This window comes from Euphorbia lathyris, chromosome 8, assembly GCF_963576675.1.
Source record: "Euphorbia lathyris chromosome 8, ddEupLath1.1, whole genome shotgun sequence".
In the NCBI taxonomy this organism is placed as follows: Eukaryota; Viridiplantae; Streptophyta; class Magnoliopsida; order Malpighiales; family Euphorbiaceae; genus Euphorbia; species Euphorbia lathyris.
This window is the reverse complement of record NC_088917.1, coordinates 61,472,188-61,490,034: the sequence shown is the minus strand read 5'-3', so window position 1 is coordinate 61,490,034 and position 17,847 is coordinate 61,472,188.

The following is a 17,847-nucleotide window of genomic DNA, read 5'->3' as shown; positions in this document are numbered from 1 at the left end:
TTCATGGTTTGAATTCTTTGGATAAAAGGGGTCCTTCTGGGACCGCCTCTAGGCTCTCCGGAGCCCCAAACAAATACCTGATCTAGGGTTTGGGCCTGCGTCTGTAGTCTCCCCCTCTGATGGACTTCTTCGTTTGGAATGTTAGAGGTGCGGCGAGCAAGGCTACCCGCATTCATGTCAATGATCTCATTAAACAGTTTAACCCTTCCTGCTTTGTCCTTCTTGAGACCAAGGTTAGTGGAGCCAAAGCAAATGAGGTGGTTAGAAAGTTTAAGAATTGGAATTGCGTCAGGTCGGAGGCTACTGGCCGGGCATGGGGGATTTGGCTCTTTTGGAAGCCAGGTCAAGTCAATATTGATATTGTTACTATGGACAGTCAATTCATCCATAGTAAGGTGTGTTACCCGGGTAATAAACCCTTCTTTATTACCTTCGTCTATGCTGATCCTGTTTCGACTAACCGAAGAAGGCTGTGGGAGATCCTTCATTCTTTTAGCTCTAACATGGTGGAGGCGTGGTTGGTTGCTGGGGATTTTAATGACATTGCCCTCTTGAGTGATCAGAGAGGAGGGGGTAATCATTATGTGAACCGGTGTCTTAATCATAAGCAAAGTATGGATATGTGCGGGCTTTCGGACCTGGGTGCTGCTGGCCACAAATTTACCTGGAAAAGGAATAGTGTGTTTGTTAGGTTGGATAAGGTGTACGCTAATGTTGCAGCGATTTATAGGTTTTCTGAGGTCAATGTACTTAATCTCCCTTTCCGTCACTCAGACCATTGCCTTATCCTTATTAATTTGGTCAAAGGAAATCGGCTGAAAGGTAATAGACCTTTTAGGTATCTGGTGGCTTGGGAGTCTCACCCCGAGTTTAAGGATTTCGTTAAAAGCAATTGGCATCCCCACTCTGATGTTCTCCTCGCTACTGAGGAATTCAGGAGGAATGTGGCTGTTTGGAATAAAAATACTTTTGGTCATATTATCAGGAGGAAGAACAAACTCTTGAGGAGAATGGAAGGTGTTCAGCGTTGCTTGGAGGTTCGTTTTGATCATAGCCTGAATGGTCACCTAAGAGCTCTTCAGAACGAGTTGGAAGCTGTGCTTAGACATGAAGAGCTTCTGTGGTTCCAGAAATCTAGGAAGGCTTGGATTCAAGACGGGGACCGGAATACCAGGTTTTTCCACCTCTCAACGATCATTAGGAGACAGCGAAATAGGATCGAGGCTATTAAAGACGCCAGTGGTGAGTGGATTTTTGAGGAGGAGGACATTCGGCGCCTTGCCCTTGATTTCTACAAGGACCTGTTCAGAGAGGAAGCTGTGGACCTAGAGAGTGCCCACTCTGGCATTTCCTTTCCTCGTTTGGGGGAGGATGCTATTAATAATGCTTTCCATCCCATTGAGCTTAAAGAGATTGATCTGGCCTTCTCCAGCATCGGTTCCACTAAGGCTCCTGGTATTGATGGTATCCCCGCTAGTTTCTATCATAAACACTGGGACACTGTTAAAGAGGGTATATACAGCTTTGTGTTAGGTGTCTTTGGTGGTTCGAACGATATCAGTTTGGTTAATAAAACCCTCCTTGTCTTGATTCCTAAGGTTGCCAAGCCTTCTTCCTTTCTCCAGATGAGACCCATCAGTCTTTGTAATGTCTTGTATAAAGCTATTACTAAGATTGTGGCTAATAGAATCCGGAAGATCCTTCCGGATATTATCAGCCAAAATCAAGGGAGCTTTGTTCCTGGAAGACAATTGATGGATAACGTTGTTATTGCCCAGGAGGTTGTCCATTCTATGAAGATTAAGAAAGGCAAGAAAGGGATCGTGGCTCTCAAGCTGGATCTGGAGAAAGCCTATGATAGGTTGAACTGGAGCTTTCTTCTGGATAGTTTAGCCAAAGCTGGTATCCCGGAGAACTGGAGGAATTTGATTGGAAAGTGTATCTCCTCTCCTGTTTTCCAGGTTATGATCAATGGGGATATGTCGGATGAGTTCTCTCCATCCAGGGGTATTCATCACGGGGATCCTATGAGCCCCTTCCTTTTTGTTATTGCCATGGAAAGATTGTCTCACCTGATCCAAGAGGCGGTGAGCAAAGGGACTCTCCACCCTGTTTCCATCAACAGACATTGCCCCCCTGTTACCCATTTACTCTTTGCTGATGATGTCATGCTTTTTGTGGAGGGTAATGAGGAACAAATTAAGGCTGTGATGGATATCCTCGACTGCTTTTGTGAGGCTTCTGGCCAGAAGATTAACATCCATAAATCACGTATGCTTTGTTCCAAGAATATGGATAATAGCTTGTGTAGAAGACTGAGTGAGATGTCTGGCATTCCCCTGACTCAATCGTTTGGGAAATACTTTGGGGTCCCTCTTCATAGTGACAGGGTGTCCAAAGCCTCTTTTAAAGACATTTTGGACAAATCTAACGGTTTGTGTGCTAGCTGGAAAGCTAATTCTCTTTCCCTTGCAGGTCGCCTTACTTTAATCCAGTCTATCAACTGCGCTGCTCCAAATCACATCATGCAAGCCTGTAAGCTCCCTGAGCCGGTCCTCAACGACCTTGATAAAATTAATCGGCGTTTTCTGTGGGGAGAGTCTGGGGATGGGAGGAAGATTCACCTGGTCCCTTGGAAGGAAGCCTGCCAGCCTAAGAGCAGGGGGGGTCTTGGTATAAGGCAAGCTAAGGACAATAATAAAGTCCTGTTAATGAAGCTTCTTTGGAGAATGTGGCAATCCCCCTCCTCCCTTTGGGTTCGTCTTCTGTGCGGCAAGTATAGGAAAGATAGAATCTTTGGTGGCCCGAAGGAGAGGGTTGTCAGCTGTTCCTTCCTCTGGAAAGGGCTTAGTGCTATTTTTGCTAAGTTCTATACGGGGATTGGCTTGGAGGTGGGTAATGGGAGATCCATTAGTTTCTGGTATGACACCTGGATTGGTGACAAACCGTTGATTGAGGTGTGCATCGCCCCTCCGCCGAATGATCTCCTCTCCTGGAGAATTGCTGATGTGGTGGACTCGGAGGGAGACTGGATCTGGTCTAAGTTCGACTCCTTTCTTAGCCTGGAGACCCTCCTTAATATTAGAGGTGTGAAGATTAGTAATCAGGAGGAGGATAAGGACAGACACTGCTGGGCCTTGACTAATAATGGTTCTTATTCTTGCAAATCGGCCTATGAAGCTTTTACCCCTAATAGGGCTGATCCTCCTTTGGAAATTTGGAAGTCCATTTGGGCCCTCAAAGTCCCCTACCGCATTAGGAGTTTCCTATGGCTGGGAGTTAAAGACAGGCTCCTCACGAATGCAGATAGACACAGAAGGCACTTGGCTGTATCTGGTGCCTGTAGCAGATGCAGCGGCCATGTGGAAACCTTGTGCCATGCTTTGAGGGATTGCCCGAATAGTAGAAAGGTTTGGGAAGGGGTCCTTCCTCACCACATCCTTCCTTCCTTTATGGGGTTCTCTGATATTGACTGGTTCTCTGAAGGCGTTAATGGGAATTTGTTGGCCAGTATGGAGCACGGGGCTATTCTCTTCGCTATTATTTGTCACCAAATGTGGAAATGGAGGAATGAAGAGTTATTTGCTGAGAAGACTGTCTTTATTCCTGACCTCCGGTTTTACTTCTCGAAAAAACTCTCTGTTATTACAAAGAGTTTTGAAGGAGAGCCCCTGGTTCACCCCTCCCCGGTTAAAGAGGTCCAGTTAGTTGGTTGGAGGAAGCCCAGGGAAGGGGTTGTCAAGTTGAATACGGATGGCTCCTGCCTTAGTAATGGCAGAATTGCTGCTGGTGGAGTTCTTCGGGATGCTGGTGGCGCCTGGCTGGCTGGGTTTACCCATAACTTAGGTACGGGCTCCTCCTTTACTGCAGAGCTCTGGGGGATCTTGTCTGGCATTAAACTCGCCATTCGCATGGGTGTTAAAAGACTTTCGGTGGAGTCTGACAATTTGGAGGCTATCAACAGGATTTCGGATAGACAGGCTGTTTGTCTTAAGAGTCAGAATCTCATTAAAGCCATCTTGAGGCTTCGTCCTGCCTTCGATTCTCTTACCTTCTCCCATATTTATAGGGAGCAAAACCGCGTGGCGGATCGCTTGGCAGCTGCTGGGCATGGGGGGGATGTTAGGTGTTTCTACCCTTTCCGTTCCTCCTTCTTTTCTGTTACCTTCTCTTCTTGAGGATAGGATTGGGGTCAGTCTTCCTAGACTGATCCCGGGTTAGGTTTTTGTTTGTTTGTTTTTTTTTCTTCCCTTCTTACCAAAAAAAAAAAAAAATCTGATATAAAATTACCAAATATTAATTAACAGTAAATTTGAGTGGTTACAGATATACGTCTATTCCTAACAATTAATGGTTGAAATTAGCTTGAGTAATGATGATACACCTCATCAGAGTGCATTTAAGACCAACACAGTCACGAGAGTGCATTTATGACCAACACGTACAACTCTCACATTCAACTACATGGGACCTACCATATTTAAATTACGTGGGACCTATTTAATTCTCATGTTCAAATTTATAATTTAAATTCTTATTTAATCCCTCCAACTTTTAACACTTAAGAATGACAATATGATGATTTATTTTTCCAAATTAATTTTTTTTGGAAAGCAAAAGAAATTTTATTGAAAAAGATCACCCTGTAAAGTTTGATGAATCAAAAGATTAGGGTTATATATCCATTTTGTAGGTTCTTATAAAAAATGACCAGCTCTAGTTAAGATATGAACTACCACATTTATAAAACGATTGATAAAATTGACTTTCACATCGGTAAATAAAGTGGGTTACTAAACCTAGCCCCATATTCACACTTCCAGCCCCGGAAAAAGACCTAACCGCCCTTTGAACAAAAACTGAAAATTTGAATCCCTCCCAAACTCTCTCAAAGTCTCCCAAATACATTTTCATCTGAATCAAAGACAACACGTTTGATGGAAGACAATCCATTATCACCGAGAGTAGACGGGAGTGATGCTGTGTCCGAATTCGAGGTATTTTTCCGATTTAACTTCCTTGCATTTCTGTAATTGGAATTGAAAAAAAACCCGGTTCGGCACTCGGACGTGTGAGCATCACGCCTCACCTCATGGTGGGGCGTATGAGCATCACGCCCCACCTCATGGTGGGGCGTGTGTGATGCTCATACGCCCCACCATGAGGTGATGCGTGATGCTCACACGCCCGAGCATATTTGTGGCTGTTTTCGGGTTTAGACACCGAAACGCTGTAGAAATGTCACGTTTTGAAATGTAATGTTCGTTATTTATCATTTACAAGAGGTTTCGTGGGAAGAATTTGATGGAAACGGCATAGATTACAGCTCGCAGTTTTTTCCCAAACAAACGTTTCAAACATATCATGAAGCTGTTAACTGGGTAAAACAGACGGCAATTGGGATCGGGTTCGAGTTAACCACAGCGTCGCACAAGACGGGGCGCAAGTCCAAGTGGATATTGGTTAAATGTGCTCATGGTGTTAAGAATTATAAAAGGAAAAAGGATATGAATATGGATGTTATACTACGGAAGAATACAAAAACAAAGTTCTATGGTTGCAAATTCCAGATAAAGGTTATGGAAATCGCTGAATTGGGCGGTTGGGTGGTGAATGGGATTCCTGGAGATAGAGGACATTACTGTCATCAGTTGGTTGTATATCGTCAAGGCTACAGACAGATGAGCGGACTAAGCCCAGCTTCCAAAAAACTTGTTCGTGAAATGAGTTCAGCTCAAGCTAAGCCTTGTGCTATTTTTGCTGCAATCAAAGAAAAACATCCGGAGGATTGCCCGACATATTTATAATTATAGGGAGAAAATCAGGACTGAGAGCTTTGAGGGTCGGGATGTAATCGGTCAGTTTTATCGGCTTGCTATAGATAAGGACTATATACATTGGACGCAAGCGGTGCCGGGCAGCAATGTCGTGACTCACTTATTTATGGCACATCCAACATCGATCACACTGTTCCGATCTTATTACTTGTTTGTTGGTATGGATTCAACATATAAAACAAACAAGTATAAGATGTCATTCTTTGAAATCATTGGAATGACGTCTTCAAACAAAAACTTCTTGATCGCCTATGCAATCATGAAGGATGAAACTGAGGGTAGTTATATGTGGGTGTTACAAAAATTGAAGCTTTTTCTCCAACCTGATGTGCATCCGACATCCATTGCTACAGACCGGGAGTTAGGACTGATGAGGCCGGTTCGTGAGGTATTTCCTCATAGTCATCATTTATTGTGCACATAGCATATTAATAAAGATGTGGAGGATAGAGTAGGCAAGTTGAGTGGAACGGATTTGATGCTGCCCTCACACGTATTAAATGGGCTGGAGCGGGTTGTGGTGAGTCCCACTGGATGGTGAGTCCGGATAACTTATTTGAGTGATGATGAGTGCCAAAAAAGTTGCCAAAAGGTTGCCAATTTTTGGCAACCTTGAAGCAATGTTGCCAACTATTTTTTAATATAAAAAAATTTGATTTACTTGAATACTATTGGTTCACTTTTTTTTTGATGACTTTCTCTCTCATTTTACTATTGATTGACAATATTTATCATTAAATAAATTATATATTAAGTAATGATTTGTGGGGTCATTATGGCAATTTTTAAAGTTGCTTTACTATTGGAGCATTTTTAATTAAAAGTTGCCAAAAATGACGTGGATTACTAAATTAAATAAAATATTATATTTTAGTATGATGTGTCAATTTTTGGCACTCTTTGGAGCAACCTCTATTGGAGATGCTCTTAGTCAAGTCTTTAAAAATAATATAAATAATTGAATTTTAGCTATTTAAGATATTAAAATACATGTCATCTCTAACAATACTAATCATACCAACTCTTCTTTATTTATTTTATCCTAAAAATTATTATATATTATTATATTTACCAATAGTGAGTGGTGAAAGACTCCTTGATAAAAACTTATTAATAAAGTGAAATAAGGAACAGACGGCTCGTCAATAATAAAGACTGAATTCCAAACTCTTAGAGCATCTCCAACAGCCTCTTAAATTGACTCTTAAGTTAAAATTTGAGGAGGGAGAATGAAAAATCAGCTCCAACAGCCTCTTAATAGCTCTTAAAATTACTAAGAGCCTATTCACACTCTCTATTAATAGAGAGCCTCTCTCCACATCTTAGTGCCTCTTAATTATTAATAATTTATTATTGAGGAGTCTCTCTCCTCTCACTATTAGTAAATATAACAACAGTTAATAATTTTAATGATAAAATAATAAATAAAGAGTGAATATAAGGAGTATTGTTGGAGATGATATGTCTTAATCACTTTTAAATCACTAAGAGTCAATTATTTATATTATTTTTTAGAGAGTGCACTAAGAGTCTCTTAGAGATAGAGACTCTTAGTGCACTCTCTAAAAAATAATATAAACAATTGACTCTTAGTGATTTGAATAGTGACTAAGAGCATATCTAATGCAAGGTGCTTGGAGGGGTGCTTGATGATATAGATTGTGCTTAAAAAAGGGCATTGCATTGGAGTAATAAATGTTGCTTAAATGATTACGGCAATATTACCAATATTTAGTATCCCTATGACACCCTTACTTTTTTTTAATATAAAAAATGATTTAATTGTCTACTATTGGTGGAATTTTATGGCAATATTTATTATTAAAATAAATTATATATAAAATAATGATTTGTGAGACTATAATGATAAGTTTTAAAATTGCTTAGTATTAGAGACTTCTTTTTAAAAAAAATTACCAAAGGTGATTTCTCAATAATAAAATATTAATAAAAAAAATGAAATAAAAATGAGACTAAGAGTGGAGAGATGTTTTATATTAATAGAGACGGTGGATAGACTCTTAGTAATTTTGAGAGCCACGAAAAAACTGTTAGAGCTGATTTTTAACTCTTACTCTTCAAATTTTAACTTAAGAGTCAAACTAAATTTTAATTTACAAACTATGGGGTTGGTTTTATAAGACAACAAAAATAAAGTAGATGATATGCTTACTTTGTTTTTGACAAAATAAACTTTACTTAAAAGTTAGTAATAATAATTATTATTATTATAAACCTAAAGATTTTTCATTTGGATATATATAGTAATTTTTAAAAATAATAAATTAAAAAGATATCAAAAATATATATGAATCTAACTCCTCAAACTTGTAAGATTATAAAGATTCAATTCTTGATAATTAATTTAAACCCACATGAAAGGCTGAATACGTGTACAAATTAAAGTTCAACAGGTTAGTCCAAAAAAAATAAATAATCATGGAGTCAAATCTGTAAAACCTTGAAAATTGAAGTGCTTAAATTTATGGGGTTGGCCAAATAATTTAATAACTCAACAATCAGTTACACCCTCCATGCGCCTTTAAATAGCCTTGCTTCTTTGCCAAATTGCACACATCACACTAAAACTAATATTCCAGTGAAGTGAAGAAGAATAAACATGAAGGCTTTCTCTTTCTCTTCCTCGTCCGTGAAGCTGGTGGCTGCTGCAGTTCTGATGGTGGTCATATTCAGTGAGATGCATATCTCAGAAGCAGCCACTTGTAGTGTCTCGCAGCTGAGCTCCTGCGCACCGGCGATAACAGCTAACGCACCACCCTCAAGCACCTGCTGCAGTAATTTAAAAGCGCAGCAGCCTTGTTTCTGCCAATACCTTAAGGACCCAAGTCTCAAGCAGTTTGTTTCATCTCCTGGTGCTAAAAGGGTTGCTAATTCATGTGGTGTTCAAATTCCATCTAATTGTTAGATCATCTGTGTTCCATGGAAACTGTGTTTCCGAGTTTCGCGTCCGTAGAAGAAATAACGTTTCCTAGTATGCGTTTCGGCTTAATTAATTAAGTGATCAATGCTGCCTTAATTAGACTTGTTTGTTAGCTGCAGCACAGATAGATATCTATATCTACTGAATTAAATAAATGGCTGCAATAATTTATCTTTTTATTGTACTTGCATCTCTGTTTTCTTTGTGCTAATTTATATATGGCATTATCATTATAGTTTTGCATATCTGTTTACCATAATAGCTAATAAATAGGATTAAGCATTTAAAAGGGTACTTGACTTACTGTACATTTTAATTGGGAAAGAGACCATTTTAATCAGGGAAAGGCCCATCTTTCCTTAAAAAAAGGAAAGGAATTGAAGTGAGTGAGAAGTGACCTTATTATGAATTAGAAGCCAGCGTATAACCCTTGAATTTAAGGACTGAGCTAAGCTTTTTGAACTTAAAACTAACTTATAAATAAAAGACAAAATGAGTTATTAAATGGTTGTTTAAATGTTTATGCAAATCAAAGCTAATGTCATCCTAAAATTATGCTTAATAGTTTAAGAGCTTCTACACTTAATCCGAAAGACCGATTGGATTTTTAAACTTATACCTTATCTTGTTATTTATATGAACTTATTTGAAGTGATTGACTTTCTAAGTCGATATAGAAAAATATGATTAATTTGTTATCTGAACTGGCTTAAAGTGATGAGATTGACTTCCTAAGTCCACATAAAAAATATGATTGGTTTGTACAAATTGAAATTTATAATAATTTGAGAAAGTCCAGAGGCAATAAGATCACTATAGAAACAAGTTTAGAAGGTTCATTTTAAACCATTTGAGACACTCCCCTTCACTGTAATATCAAAATACCTTCAGTATATTTCAAACTGATGTTTAACTAAGGAACATGTGTTCAAACAAAATCAGCTAAAGTTGCTTTGCAGCTTGATGTTTGCAAAAACAAAAATAAATGTGGTTGAGATTATTCTATAGGATGAAGTAATATTGATAGGAAAGGTTGATAGAGGTGATAAATGAATACAAATAAATGTGTACCAACAATAAAATTAGAATCAGTTAGATCAATTTGAGGCCTACATTAGCAGTCTTTTTAAGACAGACTTCATCGATATTGACGATTGTCTTCTATGAGACAACAGAGTACGTAAGTGAATTCTTACCGTACATAAATTCGTTATCACTAAAGCAGAAAAACAGGAACAATATAAACATATAGAGAGCAGAAAATTTCAGAGAATATTCTCTTTTCAGTATCTAAAATTTGACATCTATATTCTGTATAAATAGAACTCGAATGGATATATATGTTCATTAATGAACACGCCAGTTCACGAATAAACACGACTGTTCATGAACGAACACAACTGTTCACGAACATAGACGATTGATCATAAAAGGAGGTTTCTGTTAGAAAATGGCTTTGTTGTGTTGAATAAAAATGGCTTTGAAAGTGTGGGTATATTTGTCTTTAACCACTTTGCTCTCAAGAGCACTTTTACAATCCCACATGGGAAACTTATAACCCTTTGAGTGGGTATATATAGAATTGGGCTTTAGAAGCCTTTAAATTGTGTTACGTGGTTTTTAGCAAATATACCAGACGCGCGCGCTCGCTCGTTCGCGCGACGCCCGCCCGACCCGAATTTTATTTTTTTATCCGTTTCAACTTCTTTGAATTTTTCTTCAGCATTTTAATTAGTAAAAAACGGAACCTTATTTATCTCCTGGTCTCATTCCACGTTCTAACGTGTATATGAACATTCTAACGTTCATATTTCTATGGCCTATAAATACAATAAGTTTCCAGCTTTTCTACACACAGTTTTTCTTTCAATCGTTTTTCCTGGGCAATTAAAATACTCTTTTGCTGTTCTACAATCTTCGACTTTGAGTGCACAGGTTCGAAGGTTTCTGTGTTAACCTTGGGGAGCGACCGGAGTTACAGATTGCACCTCGGTCTGCCGAAATCGCTTTCAAGGCAGTGGCCTCCGCCACGGCACAGTTCGATTTCCGTTCTTAATTTCAATTCCGTTTTTCTGTAACCCTCGTTTGTCTCCAACAATTTGAAAGCGAGCTTCTGTTTCGCAATCATGTCTGCTTTAATTGCGAAATCCCTTCCTGAACTCTCCAAACTTGAACCTCTGGACGGTCTTAATTACAAAAGATGGTCGTAGAAAATTCTGATTTTCTTTGAACAGCTCGAACTGGACTATGTTGTTGCCCAGGATCCACCCTCTGACCCAAATGGTCCTGCCATGTCTCTGATTGTTCAGCAGTACGACACTCGTTCTGCAAAATACGAAAAAGACAACAAAACAGTCGGGGGTCATCTCCTAAATCACATGTCGAACCCACTGTTCGATATTTTTGTCAATAAAAGGTCTGCCAAAGAAATTTGGGATACCCTCAAAGAAAAATACGGGTCTGATGATGCAGGTAAACGTAAATATGTGGTTGGAAGATGGCTCAATTATCAAATGGTTGATGAAAAACCAATCATTGACCAGATTTATGAATATGAGAATCTAGTTGCTGAAGTTCTGGGTGAAGGCATGACAATGTCTGATCTGCTGCAAGCCAATGTCCTCCTGGAAAAATTTCCACCCTCCTGGAGTGATTTCAGAAACCATCTGAAACATAAGAAAAAAGACTTCAGTCTCCAGGAGCTAGTCAGCCACATGAGAACTGAAGAAGCAAATCGAATGAAAGATAAGCAACTTTCCTCTAAGTCTGTTTCAATTAATGTTAATATTGTTGAATCTGCTGTGGTGCCAAAAGATAGGAACAAAGGACCTTCAACCAAATTCCAAAAAGGCTCAAACCAGAACAAGCCTTTCAAGAAGAATGGAAGAATTCAGAAGAGAAAAGTAGTGGAATGCTTTGTGTGTGGTAAACCTGGCCACAAGGCATTTCAGTGCTACCAAAGGAAGAACCAACAGAACACCAATCATAATCCAAACAACAGAGCTGCTCCACAATCCAATCTGGTGGAAAATGAAGAAATTATTGCTGCTGTTGTGGTTGAAGCTAATCTGGTGGAAAACAAAACGGACTGGGTTCTGGATACTGGAGCTACAAGGCACTTATGCTCAAACAAGGACCTGTTTAATCACTTTGAGGACGCTGCCGATGGGGAATGCGTCTACATGGGAAACACCACTACCGCTGGTGTTGTCGGTAAAGGAACAATTTTAATTAAGTTAACTTCTGGAAAAAGCTTGTCTTTAAATAATGTGATGTATGTGCCTGCTCTTCGTAGAAATCTTATTTCTGGTAGCTTGCTAAATAAGGCTGGTTTAAAAATTATTTTTGAGGCTGATAAGGTTATTCTCACTAGGAATGGGACTTTTGTGGGAAAAGGGTACCTAGCTGATGGCCTCTTTATTTTGAACACTGTCCATGTGAATTCTGTTGGAATTAATGCAACTACATTTGCTTATGTTTACTTGAGTGAATCCATTAATTTGTGGCATGGTAGATTAGGACATGTAAATTTTGCTTCCATTAAAAAATTAGGAAATCTGCATGTTATAAATGTCACTAATTCTGAAATTAATTCCAAATGCTCTATATGTGTGGAAGCAAAATTTGCAAAGAAACCTCTCTTACCTGTTGAGAGTAGAAGTACAGAACTGCTTGGTTTAATTCACTCTGATTTGGCTGATTTTAAAAACTCTGTTAGCAAAGGTGGCAAAAGATATTACATTACTTTTGTTGATGACTTCTCTAGATATACCAAAGTATATTTATTAAAATCAAAAGATGAGGCTGAGCATATGTTTATTAAATTTAAATTAGAGGTAGAGAATCAATTAGACAAGAAAATAAAAAGGCTTAGGTCCGATAGGGGAGGAGAGTATGAAACTTTTTTCCTTAAGTCCTTTTGTGAGAATAATGGCATTGTACATGAGACTAGTGCGCCGTATACACCTCAACAAAACGGTATAGCTGAAAGGAAAAATAGAACTCTCAAAGAGATGATGAATGCCATGTTAATTAGTTCTGGGTTATCTAATAACATGTGGGGGGAAGCTGTCTTATCTGCATGTTATATTCTGAATAGGGTTTCCCATAAAAAGTTAGATAAAACTCCTTATGAACTGTGGAAGGGTTTTGCACCCAATTTGAATTTTTTGAGAGTTTGGGGTTGTCTTGCTAAAGTTGCATTTCCATCCTTTAGAAAGCCAAACATAGGACCCAAGACCTTTGATTGTGTTTTCATTGGTTATGCCTCAAATAGTGCCGCTTATAGGTTCATGAATCTAAACAACTATAGCATATGTGAATCTAGAGATGTAGTGTTTTTTGAAAACACCTTTCCCCTAAAGAAAGACAAACAGTGTGATGCAACTAGTGCTTCTACTTCATTACCTATTCCTACTCCAATTGTGTCTGCTTCATCTCTACCTCAGGATGAGAATGAAAATGATGTTGCTTTTGAACCTAGGAGAAGCAAAAGAAGAAGAATAGAAAATAGCTTTGGACCAAATTTTATTTCAGCCTTTCTATTAGAAAATCCAGATAACATTACTGATGAGATTATGTCTGCCTATCTAATAGAAGAAGACCCAAAAACATATAAAGAAGCAGTCACTTCTATAGATGCTGATTTTTGGAAAGAAGCTATTAAGAGTGAAATATATTCCATTATGGCCAACCATACATGGGAATTAGTTGATCTGCCAAAAGGCTCTAGACCTATAAGGTGTAAATGGATATTTAAACGAAAATTGAGGCCTGACGAATCCATTGAAAAATTTAAAGCTAGATTGGTTGTAGTGGGTTATAGTCAAAAGAAAGGAATTGACTATTTTGATACTTATTCTCCTGTTACTAAAATCTCTACTATTAGAGTTCTGATTGCCATTACAGCAATTCATAACTTGGTGATACATCAAATGGATGTAAAAACGGCTTTTCTAAATGGGGATTTAGAAGAGGAGATCTATGTACAGCAAGGACATATCATACCTGGACACGAGGACAAAGTGTGCAAATTGAAAAAATCACTCTATGGGTTGAAACAAGCACCCAAGCAATGGTATGAAAAATTTAACAGTGTTTTACTTTCTAATGGGTATGTGGTTAATGGATCGGATACATGTGTCTATTCTAAGTCTTGTGATTCGAATTATATGATTATATGCCTATATGTGGATGACATGCTTATCTTAGGGACAAGCCTAGATATGGTTAATGACACAAAATCCTTTCTCTCTTCTCACTTTGACATGAAAGACATGGGAGAAGCGGATGTAATCCTTGGCATCAAAATTACTAAAACAGAAAATGGGTTCTCATTAGGACAGTCACATTATGTTGAAAAGCTGTTGAAAAAATTTAACAGTTTTGATGTAGTTCCAGCTAGAACTCCTTATGATCCTAGTGTAAATTTAACAAGTAATAAGGGAGGAAATAGTGTCTCCCAAGAGGAATAGGTAGTGTAATGTTCCTAATGAACCATACTAGACCTGACATAGCCTATGCTATTAGTAGATTAAGTAGATATACTCATTGTCCAAGTAATGAACACTGGACTGCACTTTTTCGCTTATTGAAATACTTAAGAGGTACCATGAATTATTGTTTGCACTTTACTAAATTTCCTGCTGTTTTAGAAGGATATACTGATGCAAATTGGGTATCTAACAATGATAAGGTGAGTTCCACCAGTGGCTATGTTTTTGTTCTAGGTGGTGGTGCAGTGTCTTGGAAATCATCCAAGCAAACCTGTATTGCTCGATCAACAATGGAATCTAAATTTATAGCTCTTGAACTGGCTAGTCAAGAAGCAGAATGGTTGAGAGCTCTAGTAGCAGATGTTCCATTGTGGGGGAATTCTTCTGCGCCCATTTCAATGCATTGTGATTCACAGGGAGCTATCGGTACAACAAAGAATAGTGTCTACAATGGAAAGAGAAGACCTATTCGCATTAGACATGGAATTTTGAAACGACTCTTAAAGAATGGAGTAATTGCCTTAGACTATGTGAGGTCGGAAAAGAATTTAGCAGGTCCTTTTACCAAAGGGTTACCTAGAATTGTTGTACTTGAGTCGTCGAGGGGAATGGGACTAAAGCCTGTTGAGTAAAGGAAATATGGTGGAAACCATTCGTGGTCAAACGAAACCATATTTTCCTTGTTATGCACTATACTTCTCCCATTCCTATGGCAAATAATAGTGCGTGTTTAATCCATAGCCCGATTAAGTGGTGGTTCATGATAATGGACCTGATGGATGTGTTTTGAAGGTTGAGTTATGAGAAACTCTTAATGATCTCATTTTGAGATCACCTACTTGAGTGTGGAGGTGGGCCGCCTTCTATGAAAGACTCAGGCAGTCTTTCTAGAGCACTCATGAGACCCAAGGTGTACGCAGGGCCTTCAAAAGCGTTGTAATGTATTATCGCGGAACAACAAAAGTTTTTAAGGTTATTTACGTGTTGTGGGGGTCTCAGATGAAGTTTTAGAAGTTCAAGAGTAATTCACTTCTAAAACGTCACCTTGTTGCCTCATCTCACTACGTATCAATTCAATCGAAAGACATTGATACTTAAGTTCTTCATAACCTTATCGTATTCTTTTTATTTGCCCAGAAAATTATCTTCTTTCTGCTATTTTAAAATTGTTTTTATAAAGCCATTTGTGGGGGATTGTTAGAAAATGGCTTTGTTGTGTTGAATAAAAATGGCTTTGAAAGTGTGGGTATATTTGTCTTTAACCACTTTGCTCTCAAGAGCACTTTTACAATCCCACATGGGAAACTTATAACCCTTTGAGTGGGTATATATAGAATTGAGCTTTAGAAGCCTTTAAATTGTGTTAAGTGGTTTTTAGCAAATATACCACACGCGCTCGCTCGCTCGTTCGTTCGCGCGACGCCCGCCCGTCCCGACTGGACTGGGCCCGAATTTTATTTTATTTTGTATCCGTTTCAACTTCTTTGAATTTTTCTTCAGCATTTTAATTAGTCAAAAACGGAACCTTATTTATCTCCTGGTCTCACTCCACGTTCTAACGTGTATATGAACGTTCTAACGTGTATATGAACGTTCTAACGTTCATATTCCTGTGGCCTATAAATACAATAAGTTTCTAGCTTTTCTACACACAGTTTTTCTTTCAATCGTTTTTTCTGGGCAATTAAAATACTCGTTTGCTGTTCTACAATCTTCGACTTTGAGTGCACAGGTTCGAAGGTTTCTGTGTTAACCTTGGGGAGCGACCGGAGTTACAGATTGCACCTCGGTCTGCCGAAATCGCTTTCAAGGCAGTGGCCTCCGCCACGGCACAGTTCGATTTCCGTTCTTAATTTCAATTCCGTTTTTCTGTAACCCTCGTTTGTCTCCAACAACGACTGTTCATGAACGAACACAACTGTTCACGAACATAGACGATTGATCATAAAGGAGGTTTCTGTTGGAATTCTAATTAATTTCATTTATATATTTTTTTCCAACAATCGCCCACATTAATGGAATTGAAAGCGAAAAGAATTCGACGTGGTGGTTGTAAGTGTTGTATGCCCTAGGCCATTCCTTTTGTATATTATACAGTGTGAATTTTGTATCCAAATGATAGTTAATAATATATATATTCATGTGTAATTATTTGTATTGTTTAATTACTTAATAAATATATATATTAGTCCAAAGATTATTTACAAAGAGATAATATTATTAAGAGTTAATAATAATGAGATATATTTCTTTGGTAAAATAATAATCTTAAATGTTCATAGTCAGTGGATAATGAATTGGACACTCAACTATCCTTAGACTATCACCTCTGTTTATTTTCTTGATTAGTATGAGATATTAATCAGAAACAAAAAATCTCATTCTGTTTGATATGTTGATATCAGAATAAATATGTGGACATTCAAAGAGGTGAATGGTTCGAACTGTGACGTTAGATAATAATTGCACAAAGGTTTACTCCTAGTCAACATAATTATTATCTAGGTCATAATAGTGCATATAGTCCTTTGACTTGAGGAAACTTAGTTGTTCTTGCGCAGGTAATTATAGTTTGCTCCTGCTTTGTACTGGAATCTTAATTCTGGTAATCCGGCAGTGAATCGTTATAGTTAGTTGTGTAGTGTAACAAGAGTTTGCTAATAGAGGATCCATTACTCTAAGTAAATAGAGATAAAACTTAAGATAGTTATTGATTAGTTTTTTTATGGAATGAGTTCCTGGCCAGGACAATAAAACTCGCCTTATGAGATAAGTATCAAAGAATGGTTCTTTGATGAGAGTCTTATTTTATCAAAGACTTAATCAATATTTCTTAGTATCTTGACGGTTAGAGCTTGACACTTTGTGACTCTAGTCAAGATTGGGATTTTTAATGAAAGGACTTTAGTGCATGAAAATTATGATCGATGGTTCATAATTAATTTAATTATGAATTTACTTCAAGTAACTTCATTCCTTAATTGGGACGTCATGGCGCAGTGTGTTAGCTGGAGATCATGACTTTTAGAGGACTATAAGTAAATATAAGTTAAGCTTATATATGATACACTTATAGTACAAGGAATTGGATTCCTGACATACTTACTAAGAGTTAGTACTATGCCTCTAATGCCAGTTAAAGATGAACCTAGAAAGTCACACACATACAAGTTGTTTATATCTAGCTTTTGTGAAATTGATTAATTAAAAGTGTTTTAATTAACTAATTGACACAATTGAATATGTCAATGGGATTGACAAAACATTCTAACACTGTTTGATATTCAATTGAGGAAATTATAAATTATTATTCTTGCTCAATTTAAATTAATGGCTTTTTCCAAATACAATAGTCAAGTGTTGACTATTGGAATAAAGGATATAATAGTAATTAATTAAGTTGTTAGTTAATTATTATATATATATATATATATATATATATAAATAATAGCATGCAGTAGGACGTGTCCTAGTGCATGCTTTGTTTCAATCCACCTGGATTGAAACAAAGTATACATATATATCAAATTTTGATATATATGTATACATAAGAAGGAATAATATGATATATACG